This window comes from Haemaphysalis longicornis, unplaced genomic scaffold (genome assembly GCF_048455015.1).
Source record: "Haemaphysalis longicornis isolate Haplotype H1 unplaced genomic scaffold, Haemaphysalis longicornis Haplotype H1 scaffold_7, whole genome shotgun sequence".
Classification (NCBI taxonomy): domain Eukaryota; kingdom Metazoa; phylum Arthropoda; class Arachnida; order Ixodida; family Ixodidae; genus Haemaphysalis; species Haemaphysalis longicornis.
In genome coordinates this window covers 151,543,173-151,559,067 of record NW_027526422.1, presented here as the reverse complement: position 1 = coordinate 151,559,067, position 15,895 = coordinate 151,543,173, and the positions used below count along the sequence as shown (strand labels likewise).

The 15,895-nt window shown below is 50.6% G+C and overlaps 1 non-coding gene across 1 annotated transcript; it reads left to right on the top strand.

The window, feature by feature from the left end:
- The first annotated feature begins 8,010 nt into the window (after positions 1–8,010).
- On the top strand, positions 8,011–8,176 carry LOC144147452 (U1 spliceosomal RNA). The gene has a single exon (XR_013317941.1). It is a non-coding gene; the product is annotated as a U1 spliceosomal RNA (small nuclear RNA).
- Positions 8,177–15,895: the final 7,719 nt, after the last annotated feature.

The following is a 15,895-nucleotide window of genomic DNA, read 5'->3' as shown; positions in this document are numbered from 1 at the left end:
GCAAAGGTCTAGCTTTGCCTGTAGTGCCAGAAAAAGCGTAGTGGCGGCGTCGTGAACTACCCAGTACGCCCGCTTGATGGCGCTGTAAACACGGCTTTGTAAACATGGCGGATGCTTTTTGCACAGGACGCTTGAGCTCCTTAATAACATGGCTGCCCTCGCACGGCGGCCGCCGGCTCGCTGCTCCACGGCCGGACTCGACTCTCCTCCTCCCGCGCGCGAAAGGGGCGTCGAGTCCGGCCGTGGCTGCTCCTGCTGGCTCCTGGCTGGCACGCTGGTCGCGTGTTTACTTGCGCCGCGCTAGTGAAGTGATGTTACGCCAGGTGACCAGATGGCCTCGACTGGCACAGACCACAGTGAGCAGCAAGTGAGAACAAATAGTTTATTGACATCCGCAAGTTTACAGAGGCCCAGGACATCATTTCATTTCGATCGCTGCAATTGTACGTCGCTTTCGTGACAACATTTTTTTTTTTGCCATAACAACTCGTTCACTTGCGCTAAGATTTCGAACGAAGGGCACAAATGAAGTATTGACGGCGACAACGGTTTCCTTTGCACCGTCTTTCTAGCGGAGTGCATAACACTCACCTTCTGTTTGAAGAATCGAATATTCTGGCCTCGACAGCTGCCTTCCGATGCGGAATTTCCCACATTTGTCATTCCACAAGCACTCAATTCTCGTGTTTTGCCAGTCCTCTCAACAACTGATGGACGCAAAAGCACATAACAGCAATAACAGTCACGAAACCGGTGCTCCGCGCACATTGAAACGGTCGGCCGTTGCAGCGGTTTCAATTTGAATTGGCGGCTTTGTGGTTGCGAATTCAGAAACAAGGTGGTGCACCAGTCGGCTGTTCGTAAAAAGTTGCGTACATTTTTGCTCAACGGATGTTTGATGCGGAACTTGTTAATAGTATTTTTAAATAACACATTGTAAGCGAACTGTGTGGGCTCTTTGAGTCACGGAATGAATGTTTTGTATTCTATACCAAAAGTAACATTTTGCCTGCGCCGTCTGGTGGGCTTGATGGTCGAAAACAGCGCTTTAGGTTGGTCAAGGTTGTCACGTGGGGCGTCGATTTTTACGCCGCCTATAGGGAAGACAGGGAACGTCCAAGCTTGCGAGCCCTGACCACACAGCGCAGGCACAAACAGCATTCGAGAATTTGAATTCGCGACACTTCTAGGGCGCGGCCATATTGAACCAACCGCAGCGCCGCGTCGCGGTTGATACCCCCTTCGATGTAGCAGACGCCACGGCCGAACTGGACTCCCTTTCCGTGGAAAAAGAGTCGAGTCCAGCCGTGAAGACGTCAGCAATTCGTTAGTGGCAAGTTATTCGGACAACATTAGTTATAAAGCTCGATGAGTGTGTTTGTCCCGTCATTCACGCCATAACAAAAACATCAGCGTGGCACAGGCTCAAACATCCCGATAATATTGCATCAAAAATGATAATAAGTAATCGCTGTTGTCTGCCCGATCATTTTGTTTTGTGTTGCCAAGGGCACCGTATTCGTCTAAAACATAAGTTTAGGTCTACCCAACGAGCCATATGAAACAAGGAAGATAGGAGAAGTGCGAAGGGATAGAAAACGAGCCTCTTTTCTTTTTTGAATCGCGAAACGAACTCAAGTGGGACACATTATAGCTTAAAAGGTCATTCTTGGAGCATTCTAAATGTTGTTGTTACTGGTTAAGCGCTTCTGCCTGTTTGTACTGCAGAACACGCAAGAGGAAAATATTTGTTTCCGCCGGCTTCAAATGCCCGGCAGCTGGCTGAGCTTCTGAGCGGCAGCTGAGCGGCACTTGGCATCTGAGGCACAGCTATGGTTCAGTTGGGACCAACTCTGCTCCAACTGCTCCCAACTAGGTTTCAGTTGGGAGCAACAAGGTTTCAGTTTATCCCAGCTGTTGTCTATGGCTGGACTTGGGCATACATATTACTTGGTATGTTGCTCAAATAGTGCCGACAGTATAAGCTAGGGGCAGACAAGATTTATTTAAAAAACAATGCGAATGTAGTACAGGAGCACAAACTGCAAGAATTCAGATAGAAAACGCACCAACTGCTTCTTGAAAAAAATTGGCGCAGATTGCACTATGACCTGCAAGCCTGGAGAAACAGGAGAATAGCTGGGGGTCGACCTATATATATTCTCCCCACACTGACAGCTATCTCAGAAGAGAGGGAGCAGCCGGACCCCAGTAGTGCAAAACCGTTTTGGGCGGCACTGTAAAGAAACGACCATTAAAGTATGTACAGTGGATATCCCTTCCGTCGTCGTCTTCGCGACGGCACAGCCCATTATCTCTATGGCACAGCCGCCAAGGGAAAATCATCTGGTAGCGCGTCCTCGCCACTTGTTCGTCAGCTGGTGATGACGATGATAATAACTTTATTTTGCCCAAAGCTGGGTGAAAGAACAGGGGAAAGTGGGAGCCTTCCTGGATTCCTTCCCTTCAGATGCATGCGGCCTGCAGCCCTTGGGCGCGAGTTGGACGACCCTGATCTGTATTTCGGGGTCGGAGCTAAGCAAACAGGTCTCCCACTGCTCCGCACTTGCAATGCGTAAGCATGCCCGTAGAGTTCGTGGTTGAGCATTGCATTGGTCGTTGTAAAGGTCAAGGTAAATGTGGCTGAATAATGCAAAATTGAGGAATGCAGCTGACGCCAGGCTACAGATTGACGTCTTTTGAGCGTGGGATGCGCTGCGGGATATTTCTGTCGCTCCGTGCTATAGTGTTGAGTGATGTCCCGGTAGGTCGCCAGCCTGTCCCTAGCCCCCTGGTCCGAGCCAGCAGCGGGGTCAGGGCAATCCCGGGAGCTGGAACCTCGGGCCACCTCATGTGCTAGCTCGTTCCCTGGCAGAGATGCATGGGCCGGTACGTGTCCAGATTATTTGCACGTTGCGCATGGGAGTGGCCTGGACGGAGCGTAATATGCGTAGGGCTGTATTAGAGATCCTGCCGATTTCGTAATACCGGAGAGCTGTTTTGGAGTCCCCCACGCTGGCTTTAGCCGTCATGGAGGCGATGGAAAGAGCGATAGCGGCCTCTTCTCCTTCCTTAGCGTGATTAGTGTAAATATAGAGGCGGATGTCAGAGAGTTGTCTGTTGCCACGATGGCCGTGGCGCGCGTAAGGTTGTAGTCAGCGGCGTCAACATAACATATGGCAGGGTCATCTCTGAAACGCGGGGGCAGGCCGCAGGGCAGACGCTCGGGCATGACGGCAATCCTGCTGTACCGGGTTCTGGGTATCGGGGGGCGAAGTCTTGGTTTCGTGTTGGCTGGCGTACGGAATGCTTAGTTTCTGCAGTAGAAGGCGTCCTGTGTGTCTGCTAGATAATCGCAGGTATTGGGCTGTGCGCTGCGCTTCTACAAGTTCTATTGGGGTATTTGGATACCCATAGCCATGGAACGTTCGGTGGATGCCGTGATGGGAATTTCCGCGGCCTAGCTGTTTATAGGCTTTGCGGATTATGCAGTCATTTTTACCTTGTTCAGCTTTTTCGAGCTAGATGTATGCAGGGACATACGTGATACGGCTTATAATAAAGGCTTTCACTGGCCGGATGAGGTTGCGCTCCGTAAGTCCATGGTGGCGGTGCGCAATTCGTGAAATAAGGCGGCTTATTTGTAGGGAACTTACAGAAATGGTGTCCGTATTGGAGCCGGATTGATGAATGCGGAGTCCAAGAACACGTATGCACGGTACGATCGGGATAACGCGATCTTGTAATGTGAGCTGAATGTCTGGAGTACCTTAAGGGAGTACTGACAGGAAAATTTTATGTTACACTTTTATTGCTTTTATTGATGCTTAATGATCTGGCGAACCTGAAACAGCACTTCAAATACTTCAGCGCGCGATAGATAATTACATTGAACGGCCTGAAAATCGTTTGTTCCAAATTCCCGCGCTCTCATCCAGAAAGGCGCATATGACAGAATCCCGGCCTGACCTCACCGCTTTGTGCGGACGTCACCGGCGCCCGCTTGAGAGGGTACGTGTTGCGCCAACACCACCTAGTCTAGGTGGTGTTGGTTGCGCCCGCTCGCCGCTCGTGGGGCCGCGCGCGTGAAGTGACGTCACGAGTTTTTGACGAGCGCTGTCGTGTCACTCCTTTGGGTTCACGGGGTGATGTCACGCTGATGTCATTTGCTGAGTGCCGCTCCGCGCGCTGCTCCGTCGGCGCGATAAATGAGATATCCAATTGAACTATGTTCTTCGCGTCGCAGGCCGCTCATATTTCAGCCAGGGTATTCTGTTGAGTGAAGGAAGCGAACTGTGCAATAATATTAACGCCGAAAATTGGTGTCAGTGCTCCTTTAACGGTGTCGCTTGTCGGGAGGACTGTAGAGAAGTTTGGACTTCTGTGGAGAACACATCAGACCGCGTTCTCCAGCGGAAGCTTCCACTGTGTCAACAGCAGGCGGTCTTCGATGTGCGCGTCACTGCCTTCAGCCGTCCACATCGTGATATCAACAGCGTATAATCTGTGATGCACATGCGGGATAGTAGAGATAAGAGGATGTAGTTTTATCATTGCTACATTGAATAAAAATGGCGATAGGACCGATCCCTGAGGGGTGCAGGATTACCCAGGGAGATGGCAGCCGATCCAATGCCCCCAACCACAACTTTCGCCGTCCGGTCCGTAAGAAAAGCCTTTATTTAGTCGCACGTTTTGGGGCCAACATGGATAGTCTATCAGATTGTTCAAGATCGCATGATGCCGGACGTGATCAAAAGCCAGAGTTCGAATGCCACTATAACTCTAGTGTCCCCCGAGGGGCATGCCTCGGGGTTAATGATCAGATGTTGTAATTGGAGCATGACATCTTGCGCAGAGAGTCGTGGCCGAAAAGCGAACATAGATGGGGTGAGTAGCTGGGAAGGTTCCACGTAACGATGCAGGCAGGTCACGACCACGTAGGTGCTTCATAAGTTTCCATACACAGGTGTGGGCTAGATGGGCCGCATATTGTTAATGTGAAGGCTCTTTACGGGTTTTAGTATGAGATGGATCTCAATTGGCTGCCTTCCACTGAGGCGGTAGGGTGCCAGAGTCCCGGCAAAGGTTCATGTATTCTGTGAGAGCTCCCAGAGATGAGTCACCCAGATTAGAAAGAATTTTGTTGGAAATTTTATCCTGCCGGGGGCGGATTTGCCACGAACCCGTCGTCCTGCAGCGCGCACTTCTGGCACGGTGAGAGGACTGTCCAGTTCCGTATTAGGCCTATCGGTGTACTTGGGTAGGGGCTGTGTGGTCTGAGCACCCACATACCGGCGCTGTAATTCCCGCAAAAGTTCCTCATCGGAGTCGTCACAACTGTGCAGCAGGGCTTTGATATTGTTCTGCTGTGTAGTTTTTGCGACCTTCTGAGTCTAAGGTATGTTCCATATTCGGGCAACTCCCATACTCTGGTCCATGCGATCGCAAACCACCAACAAATTTAGAAGGGTTAGCCGGGACGCATGCGCTTCAGTTTCTTTGTTGAGCCAAGCCAGTCGCCTCCTCAGAGAGACTGCGTTTTTGGCGTTGTTGTCGGCTCTGTATGCTTGTCTGGGCTTCCAACATATGCAATGAACGACTGTCAACTTCAGTCAGCCTGGTCTCTTTTGGTATGATTTTGGCTGCCAAACTGACGTGTACCTGAAGTTCTGTTACCCATATCCCTTGATATCCTTGATGGGGCTACTGGTAGGGTTGGGGACCGCCGAGCGCAAAAGTCGGTCCTGTGGCCGTCTCCACGTGTGGGTTGTGAAGGGATATGGCTTGACAGATTCATCGTCATTGTCTTCGGCGCGGCGGACCCAGGGCGCGCCGGTCGCTATACACGACGATGACGACGATGCAGGAGCTTCTCATGTGACGCAATCCCACGCGAAAAACTGGACGACGACAGGCGGTCGCCGCGAGGCACGCGCTCGATCACGAGCGTTCGGGGTTTTCTGTCTACGCCGGGCAGATTTGTGTCGGCCTAAACAGCTCGGCTGTTAAAAGAATGAATGCTGATTGCATTTCGTTTTCTGTAGTGTCGTTTTCGGTGCAGCGCGTTTCATGTGAGTCATGGCACCATGACTCAGTTAATCACCGTAAACACGTGTTTACTGTGAGTTTTTACTAATACCCTAGCAAAAAAACTATAGAAACCCGATTTAATACATTCCTGTCTTTGCGGTACATAGACTCTACGAGCCCATTAGATGTATTGGACATATTAGTTTTCTACGAGAATTCATTGACCTAATACAAAGATCAAGTTCTAATACAATTGTACGTTCCTTAATTCCACGAGTTTCTCCTACAAATTTCCTCGGGTACATAGGCCCTGATACCTCAAGAATTGTGCAAAGGTGACAGAACCCTTGTTTTGTAATGCAAAAAGAAATAAAGTCACACAATGTCACACCCCATGTTTATTTACATCATTTTGAACTACATAAAATAATAAATAAAAATATATGAAATAATTCAAAAATTTTGTTTTGTGCTGAATTGTCTAGTCCGTTTTCAGCAGGTAAAATCTTTCGACCTAAATTACGACGCAGTGTGTGTTTTGTTGTGGTTTCGTACATAGAACACTGGACTTTGGTTGTACTGGGTGGTTAACTGGGTTTATGAAAGCTTGTAGAGGGGGAGCGAGTACAAGCGACCATTTGGCTGAAGGGCAGACGAGAAATTGAAGTGGCGGCCAGAACAAAACCTGATTCATCGACCGCTCAAAATTTTCTAGCGCCGCGGAAGGAAGGCCACGGAGCAGGAATACAGTGAAACCTCGTTAGTTCGGCCCCGTTAATTAAAAAATTCAAATAATTAGGCGTTCCTGCTCCCTTACTTGAAAAATCCCGGGCCATCTCCACTAACAGGAAACCTGGGGAGGGGCGAAGCATGCAGTGTACAAGTGTATTCAAAGATCGTTAGTCTCTTGCCTCACAGCGCGCGCTGCGCCCGAGGAGCGCCGGTGGGAAGAGCGATCGCGCTCTTGCTGAGGCGGTGGCGCCCTCTCTTGCGTTGAACCGGATTAAAGCAATTAAATGACAGACAGACTGGCCGTAAGTTGTCTTCGTGTCACACACCGCAGCATGGTAAGAAGTATGTTGTACAGGAGAAAACTTGGCGTTTGAAACCAATTTCGAGACGGGATTTCGAGAAGGAGGGTATGAAATGCTTCTCATCGTCTCGGCAGGTTTGTCGTTTGCGCCCGGCCAGTGCCACTATATTCTGCGTAGCCTTTAAATATAATCTGCAAAAATAATCTTTACGAGGAACACATAGTGGGGGGGGGGGTCCGATTGTTCACAGGCGCCTTGTTATTCATATGCGGTTCCGATGCTGAGCGCTCGGCGTCTTAGGCCTCAGCGCCTTGGCGTTTTTGCCCACGGAAATGAACCCGTGGGGGGGGGGGGGGTAGAGGTATGCAACTTCGCTGCAAAAATCTCGTGTCTTTGAAGCACGAAGCGTTCTAGAGCGAGGCGTTGGAAAACGAGTGTCCCGGTGTGTTCTTTTAGTACGCGTTAAGTTCTAGCGCGAGGCGTTGGAAAACGAGCGCCCCGGTGTTTTAGTACCGTGACTACATGAGACGACGACGACAGGAACCGCCGACATCCCAAGCCCCTAGGTGCTTAGCCCCTAAAATGTACATTGCCCTGTGGCCGGAGGCCTTTGTTATTTCGGTGAAAATTTATGCGCGCACCGCTTAATTCGGTGGTCCCCTATGCACCAGAAAGCGCGCGCACAATGGCACCTCCACGAAAGCACTGCCGCACCATCTGTTCCTTCTTCAAGCTTGTTTGCAAACTTTTAGAGTTTTTAACTAAGTTAAATACGACATTTAATTAAAACGTAGGGCAACTCTCCACACATTTTTGAAAGGACGTCATGTGGAGACCAGAAATTTGTTTCAACGTGCGTTAATTGCAGTTAATGCCACTCAAGTCACCGGCGCATCTACCCGGGCCGTATCTCCTGGCTTCAGAAAGCTGGTCTATTTTAGGCATACTTACCTGGTGTCGGAGTTGCGCCGGTCAAGACGGGCGCGCTCCCAGGGCGAGGCGCGGGCATTGCACTGCGCCCGTGTTGACCCCTGCCACTACCCCAAACTGGGGCAGATGGGGCATGCAATTTTTGGTAGATGGGGGGACTGCGTGCGCGCTTTCCCCCCTTCTTTTTGCAAATCCAAAATCAGAACAGCACTCCAGTGTTACGCGACATTTCGTAAGGAAGATCATGCCTCCCGCGGACAGCGCGGGCGGGCAACCCCTGGGCGACCGCCGGGCGGAGAGAAAACTTCGCCATCTTTCCAACGTCGTCGCCGACGTCGTCGGCCTCTCGAACGTGTACATGGTTCAACCAGTTCAACACCTTGGAGTAGTCAAGTTCCAATGTACCGTTTGCACGTCTGCCGCCATGAAGCAACTACTGCGACATGGTGGCCTGTCTATCTGCGGCAAGACCATCGCCATTGAAGCCCTCGCGCCGCGCCTCACCCGCGTGGCTTGTCTCTCCCTCCCTGGGTACGTCGCCGACGAGCATCTCCTAAGGGCAATGGCGCCATACGGCAAGGTCGTCGCAGTCGAACGGCCAGCCACCGTCGACCGTCCTACAGTCCGCAATGGCCACCGCATCGTTCAAACCGAGATGAAACCGGAAAAGCCAGTGCCAAACTTTATCCGAGTCCTAGAGCATCGCGTCATTTGTGGCTACCCCAGAGTGCTACGAGTCTGCAGCCGTTGCAAAAAAGCAGGCCATTACCGGAAAGACTGCAAAGAAGATTTCTGCGACCGATGCTCTACCTTCGGCCACACAACAGCAAGCTGCACGGCAAAATGCAGGCGGTGCCGATGCGACCACGCCACGGCTGACTGCGTCAAGCCACGAAGCTTCGCTGAAGTTCTCGCCGGTCGCGAGCGACGGCAGCGTAGCGTCGCCATGGAAGAAGATGGCGGGAACGACGGAAGCACGCCCCCTTCAAGCACGGTGTCAGCAGAGGAACCTCCGGCACCGTCTCATGATGAGGCTAACCCGGACGAACCCGAAGCGCAAGCGTTCCCCCCTCCTCTGCACGTTACAGCCACTTATGCACCGCAGGCAACCCCCCACGGGAACGGAACACCCCAGCGAGCGCAGCTCGTGCAGCTCTCTTCAGCCCTTCGTCATCGTGGAAGATGAGTCCTCTATAGAGACCAACCAAGAAGAGGAGCAATTCCACCATTCCAAGGCTGACGACGGCAAGAAAGACGAATCCATGGACTCGGACTCTTCCGTGTCAAGCAGTGAAGTGACAGTTGCGCGAGCCGAACGTCGACGCGAACACCAAGCAAAAAGGATGAAAAAAGAACCCCAACAGCTCAGCAAAGACGAAGACAAGTAAGCTGAAGGCCCCGCTTCCAACCCTTCTAATCATTCTACTGAAACAGGAACGCTTAACGTTTGGGGATTTAAAGACTAAAGTAAACAGAATGACGTCATACATTTCGCTCGTCTTCAAAATATAGATATTTTATTGTTACAAGAAACGAACTTATCAAGAGCGGCAGAAGTTTACGATCCAAAAAAAAAAAAAAAAATTAGGAGTAGAGGGGTTTTTCAGCCTTACGACGCGTCAGTCTTGTGGCACCGGTATTTTAATCCTTAGAAAGGATTTGCTTCATAAGCACTTCTACCATCAAGACTACTGCGGCAGAATACTAGCCTTAGACCTGAAGGTAAAAGGCACGAACCTACGCATAGTAACCATCTACGCCCCAAAATCCTTTTTATGAAAACCTTAACGCGTACATGACACACAATATGCCAGTGATACTAGGCGGAGATTTTAACAATGTCCTCAATTCTGCCCGGGACTCAAGGAGCCCGAGACAGGCACCGCGACCAATCTGGCACACGAGAGAGCTAAAGAAGTTGATTAGCAATTACAACATGGCGGATGTGTGGGTCAAACTGCACGGACGAACATACGGCTCCACGTGGGAAAAGGGTCCAACTATACTCGGTGACAACTTAAAGGAGCCATGAAGAGAAAATGCAAGTTTGTTTTATTCGAAAGATTTCGTGTTTTATAGTGCCCCCAGCGCTTGTTCGGATACAAACGATGCTTTATTCACTGAGAAATTAATCAATTTAAGTTAAAATTTTGATTTTCCCGCTAAATCGTTTGTTTTCGGGGTCTGAAATGACATCACAGGAACCGACCGCTCTGCAGCCTAGAATACCTTCATTCATGCGTCCACCGTACAGGGTAGAGACACGTATACGCTGCCGCCGCCATTTTTGTCGCTCGCTCACCGCCGAAACAAGTCATTAGGGAGTTTTAGCATATCGTTACCGTGTTTGCGGTACCGTTTACCGTGTTACCGGAAGCGCTGGCGGCGGTGAAGCCTGTGCCGGTAAGTTACCGTTCGCGGTAACTCTCGCGCTGCGCAGTCTACTCCCGCAAACACGGTAAACGGTAACGTAAACACGGTAACGATATGCTAAAACTTCCTATTGTGTCAAAACCGCGCTAAAATTATCACTGCAACGCTGTTTACCGGCGAAGTTTGAATCATATTACCTGTTTCGCGTTGCTAGGTCTTGTGGGAAACAAAAAGAACAACGCGTTGAGCACGTTGGCCCAATTGCGGCGGCACGGGACCGTTCAAAGGGTGTCTCCACCCTTTACGGCGGTATGTTGCCGCGTTTCTTACTTTACGTTACCCGAATCGAGATGGCGCCACTATACCGTGGCAAGCCTTTGGTTTGTTTTTGACCGTGTTTAAACCTGGCTTGTTCTTGTTCTGGGAGAAAATAATCGTTCCCTGAAACAGTGCTCGCTCGACAAATATGTTCACGTAAGACACCGCTGCTTGCGTCAATCGGCCAGTGTCGTCTGAGACAACCCCAAGCCCCGTAGTGCTGTGCTGCTAAATCAGCATAGTGTGCGCAGTACCAACAGCAGTACGCATCAGTGCTTCTATGTTTACATGTGCTTTCGTAACTTCCACTGTTTATCCCATTATTCTTATTGCTTTGTAAAGAATGTGCCCTAAATTTAGGCGCAAATCGCTCGTTCGGCTAGCTTCTAAGCTCTACCTAATTTGCGTCTGCTTGTGCCGGCCTCCGCCAATCGCAGAGCTGGCTCGAATGACATCATAGGTTCTGTTGCGGAAAATGAGCTGGGGGGCCGCATGGCCATTCCCTTTTTTCTTAATTATGTAGCTTATTTGAGCGAAGTTTACGTTAAAAGTGGTGTCAGTATGATTCTAACGAGGCAATCTTTTGAATGAACCAAACTTGTGTTTTCTCTTCATGGCTCCTTTAAGAACGGCACCGGAAGTTGCCGTTGTGCCTTATCACCGTAGCCGGATGTTTTTCCGCGCGGCGCAAGTAGGGCGTTAATGGGAATATTTTGAACATGGCGTGAGCCGTTCCCGTGATTTTTTGGACTAAATATGCTTATAAACGACTCCAGTGACGACAAACAAACTGCGTGAGACAAGGCAGACGATATCACGCGTTCATAGCAATCCCCTTTCAAAACGCGCGCGCACTGACGTCACGGGTCCGGCGCTTTGGCGGAGTGATACACTACATGAGGTGGTGCCGTTCTTGAGTTCTAACCGAGTATAGCTCCCGTATCGACAGGTTTTACGTAACACCCGACATAGCGGACATTGTAACCTTTTCGTCAGTGGAAAACACTAGGCCAAACGCACCGCCGGTATCAGATCACCAATGCCTAAAAATGAAAATCGCCATCCCCCAGAGCGACGTTACGGATCGCCCTTGCCGCCTATGTAGTAGCTTGTTAATCGATGAAAAAACCAAAGAGAAAGTGGGAGAGTTCCTTCAAAACGAGTTACCAAGAACGGAACCCACTTTAGCCGCCTGGATGACAATTAAAGAACACTTAAAACAGATGCTCAAAAAATGCGGACGCCGCGTCACACGCGAACACAACACACATGAACGCTGTAGCGACGAAAATACGCATTTGAGACCGCGCGCCACAGAAAACCACCCTTGTAGAACAAGAGATTGCAATCTTAAAGCAAAAATACACGGAACTGATGCGGGAAACGTCGCTAGACGCGAGACTTAAAGCTTTCAAGATAAACGCCACGGGAGGCCCCAACGCGTATCAGTACTTTCACCAGCGCTCGAAAGTGCCGATCGGTAACATGACAGATATCGATGCGTTCACGGACTATTATCGCGAATTGCTCGAACCACCGACGACGAGCAAATCTGCAATCTCGGCGACCTTTTGCGCGATGCGCCGACTGTTGACCCAGACTTGCGCGAAGCGTTAGAGGCACGTTTTAGCACAATCGAGTTGATGTTGTCAACAAAGCGCGCACTGATTCATCCCCAGGTCCGGACGGCCTACCATGGGCCTTTTGCAAAGTTTTTTAAGTGCGAATGCACTTTATAAGCGACCCCAAACCATCCACCGCCGGCGGCGGCGGCGGCGGCGTCCGCAGTGCTCCTCTATATTTAAAAAAGAAACAGCATCCGGCGCCAGGTTTCGATCCGAGGACTTTGCGGCCGCAGCGCGACGCTCTACCGACCAAGCCATGGACGCGACGGTGATATCAGTGTTAGTGACGCGCCTTATATCTTTAACGCATTCAAACTACGTCGTCAGCGGCGTGCGTTGGCGACTCAGCGGCGTTATAACGGCTTGATAACTGCGTGGTGTACACGTGATACTACAAACCCGATGGAAGAGAAGGTGGCGAGGCGGTGGGCTGCGGGGGCCGAGCGCAAGCGCCGCAAGCGGGCCGACAACCGTGCATTCGCACTTTCACATTCTCCTTCTCGGGGAAATGCGGGGGAATTTTTGGCCACAACTTCGAGCTTTTTTGCATAGCATTTTAGTAACTCACAATGTCACGCGGCGTTGGCGTGCCTTCTCGTAATCCGCATGCGCGCCTTGTCGTAGTCCGCAGGCGCGCCTTGTCGTAGTCCGCAGCCAGGCCACTACACTATAAACGAAATAACAGTTTCCGGTGCCCGGTTTCGAACCCATGACGCCGCGGGCGGAACGCAAGGTGCCCGGCGCACTACCGACCGAGCCACGAAACCGACACAGATTTCGATGCACCGAACGCGCCTTATATCCTTCACTCATTTCTCGTTTGTTTCGAAAGCGCCACAAGTTGTCCCGCGCCTCCAAAAGATGGCGACACGGGTCCCGCGATCGAGAGGTACGACTTGCCGGCGCACCCCCTCGGAAATGCTGTGCATTTGATCGTGCCCCTCGCGAGGGGGATGTCTTTTTCACAAGACTTGTGCACCACGCAGCATCAGACCGAAACTGTCCCCAGTCATTCACAACGAGTCTTTTAGTACCGATTCGGAAAGACAACTCTCGGGCAGACGATCCAAGCACCTGGTGACCGATCTCTCTGCTAAATGTTGACTATAAAATCACAATGTTATCAGGGATATCAGGGTGTCGCCAGACGGGCGCTCCTGAGTGCTATTCAAAACTCGAAACGTCCATATTCGCCACGAGCGCTCTACAAACAAAAAAATTGCCGAGAAATTAGCATATATGCATTTTTTCAGGTAACTATAGGCTGGCTGACTGCGGTATTTTGTTTTGTTGCCTTTATCAATGCAAAATGGCTAACACGACTCTTAGGGGCACCGAGGCGAAAAAGGCCGAATGTCATGAGTGCAAGTTATGTTGTAGGGTTCCTGCGGCCTATTGCTTAGCGTTTGAGATTTCCGGGGCTGCATCCTTATATTTTGAATGTCGCGGGGTTAACCCAATCAAAAAGGAAGTGTAGATCTCTCCACGAAAACATTTAATTGGGGCTACTCAACAGCAAGAAATAAAATAGCGAGGACATTGCGGGCCAACCCGCCACGGTGCATCAGTGGCAATGGCATTGTGCTACTGAGGCCAAGTACGCCCGTTCGAATCCCGGCCACGGTGGCTGCTTTTCTGATGGAGGCGAAAAGCCAGAACGCCCTTGTGCTGAGATTTCGCCGTACATTAAAGATCCTCAGGCGGTCAAAATTAACCCGGAACCCTCCACTACGGCAGGCCTCATAGGCCAGGTGTATCTTCGGCGCGTTAAACCGCGGAATGAATCAACATTGAGGATAATATATACGCTCGTGGTCATCTGCGGGCGCAGCTCATAAAAGATTAAATGAAAAAAAAAATAAAGGAATCTGACACTAACGCGTAAGACTTGAATGTAGCGAAGCTGTACACGAGCTTCACGACCGTCACGATGGTTTAAGCCCCCGATTGCAGCCCATTTGCGTCTTGGCTGCTGCAGCAAGTACCTTTGCTCTATCATTGTTGCTATAAGTGTGAACTTCCTTCGTTTTTTTGGAAGTGACAATAATTGGACATCACCTTGGAGGTCCGTACACTATGACTTGTCTTTCTTGTTCCGAGCAAATGTTACCACGATAATGGCGAACGCTAAGTTTTTTTGGGCAATCTGGCTTGCAAACGTGCGCCGATGACGATGGGCGGTCGCCGCGAGGCCGACACACACAAGCGCTCGGCATTTTCTTGGTATTTTTAATTGCGGGCATAAAAAAATTACGGTTTGCTAAAGAGCTTCACTCTTAAAAAAATATCAGCCTTTGCACTTTGTGAAGGTGGATGAATAACGAAGCTCGGGCCTGGTTTATACGTGACCTCCCTATTACGATGACGGAAGACAAGTGAAATTTGAAATAAAGAAGGGCAATTTCTCTTGACGGCTGCACCTCTGCCCGGAGGAGCCGGAGGAAACTAGAACCGCAAGCGCTTGACATACCGGCAAAGACGGCGGCTCGAACGTAAACATCATGGTCAGCGCGGGTCGCACAACGGCAAACTTTGAGAAGCTCATATTATGTACCTAAAAGTCGATAGTGGTCTTGCAAGTGGTGCCTATTGATAACTAACGTAAAATTCAATTCAAATTGTGGCGTTTAGGAGAGCGAAGAGAGCACTTTATTGAATGGAAGGAAAACACAGAGAGGCCGGCATGATCGTGTAGGCTCTGGCCGGCTACTGTGAGGGAGGGGGGAGATAGCAGCATAGCTAGAGGGTGACACTTATGATGATAGAGATAGAGGCGAGGATATAACCAAATACAAAAATGCCTTTGCGATGTACATTGATTGATGATTGTAGGGTTTAACGCACCGACGCAACGCAGGTGATGAGGCGCGCCGTAGTGGAGGGCTCTGGATGAATTTGGCCACCTGGGGATCTTTATTGCACGCCGAAATCTCGTACACACGGGCGTTTTTGCATTTCGCCTCCATAAGAAAAGCGGCCGCCGCGGCCAATATCGAACCCGTGTCCTCGTGCTCAGTAGCGCAACGCCCACTGAGCCACCACGGCGGCTTTTTGCGATGTACATTACATTTCCAATAGTTCACCACAACGGCATTGGGCTACAATCTAGCTGCCAAACCGCTGATTTTTAAGATACCAGCACTGCCTTGAAGGCTTTGCTTGAACCTTGCGGGTCTGGCCAGGGTCCCAACAGGACGTCCTCAGACAATGCTCGATTGGCCAACTGGGTGAATGGCGTGGCTAACTTTCCATGGTGATGCGCGTAGCGGGGGCAGTTGCACAATACATGTTCAATAGTCTCTGGTATGTGACGCGATCCACAGTCAGGGTTACTCGAACCACCTATGAGCTGTTGGTAGCCATGAGTAAAAGCTACGGCGAGCCGCGTTTGATGGAACAGCCATGAGTAACTTCGCCAAGGCCCTGGGGCCATCGGGAACCTGCAATCAGGGTCTCGTCGATGGAGCCTTCTGTGGCGGTGGTTATAGGTAGGGCCAGTAGTTCGACGGGGCGTCGCAGAGAATAGTGGGAGAACAATGGTCGTGCGCGGTCTTTCCATGTGAAGGCGCATGACTACTGCGC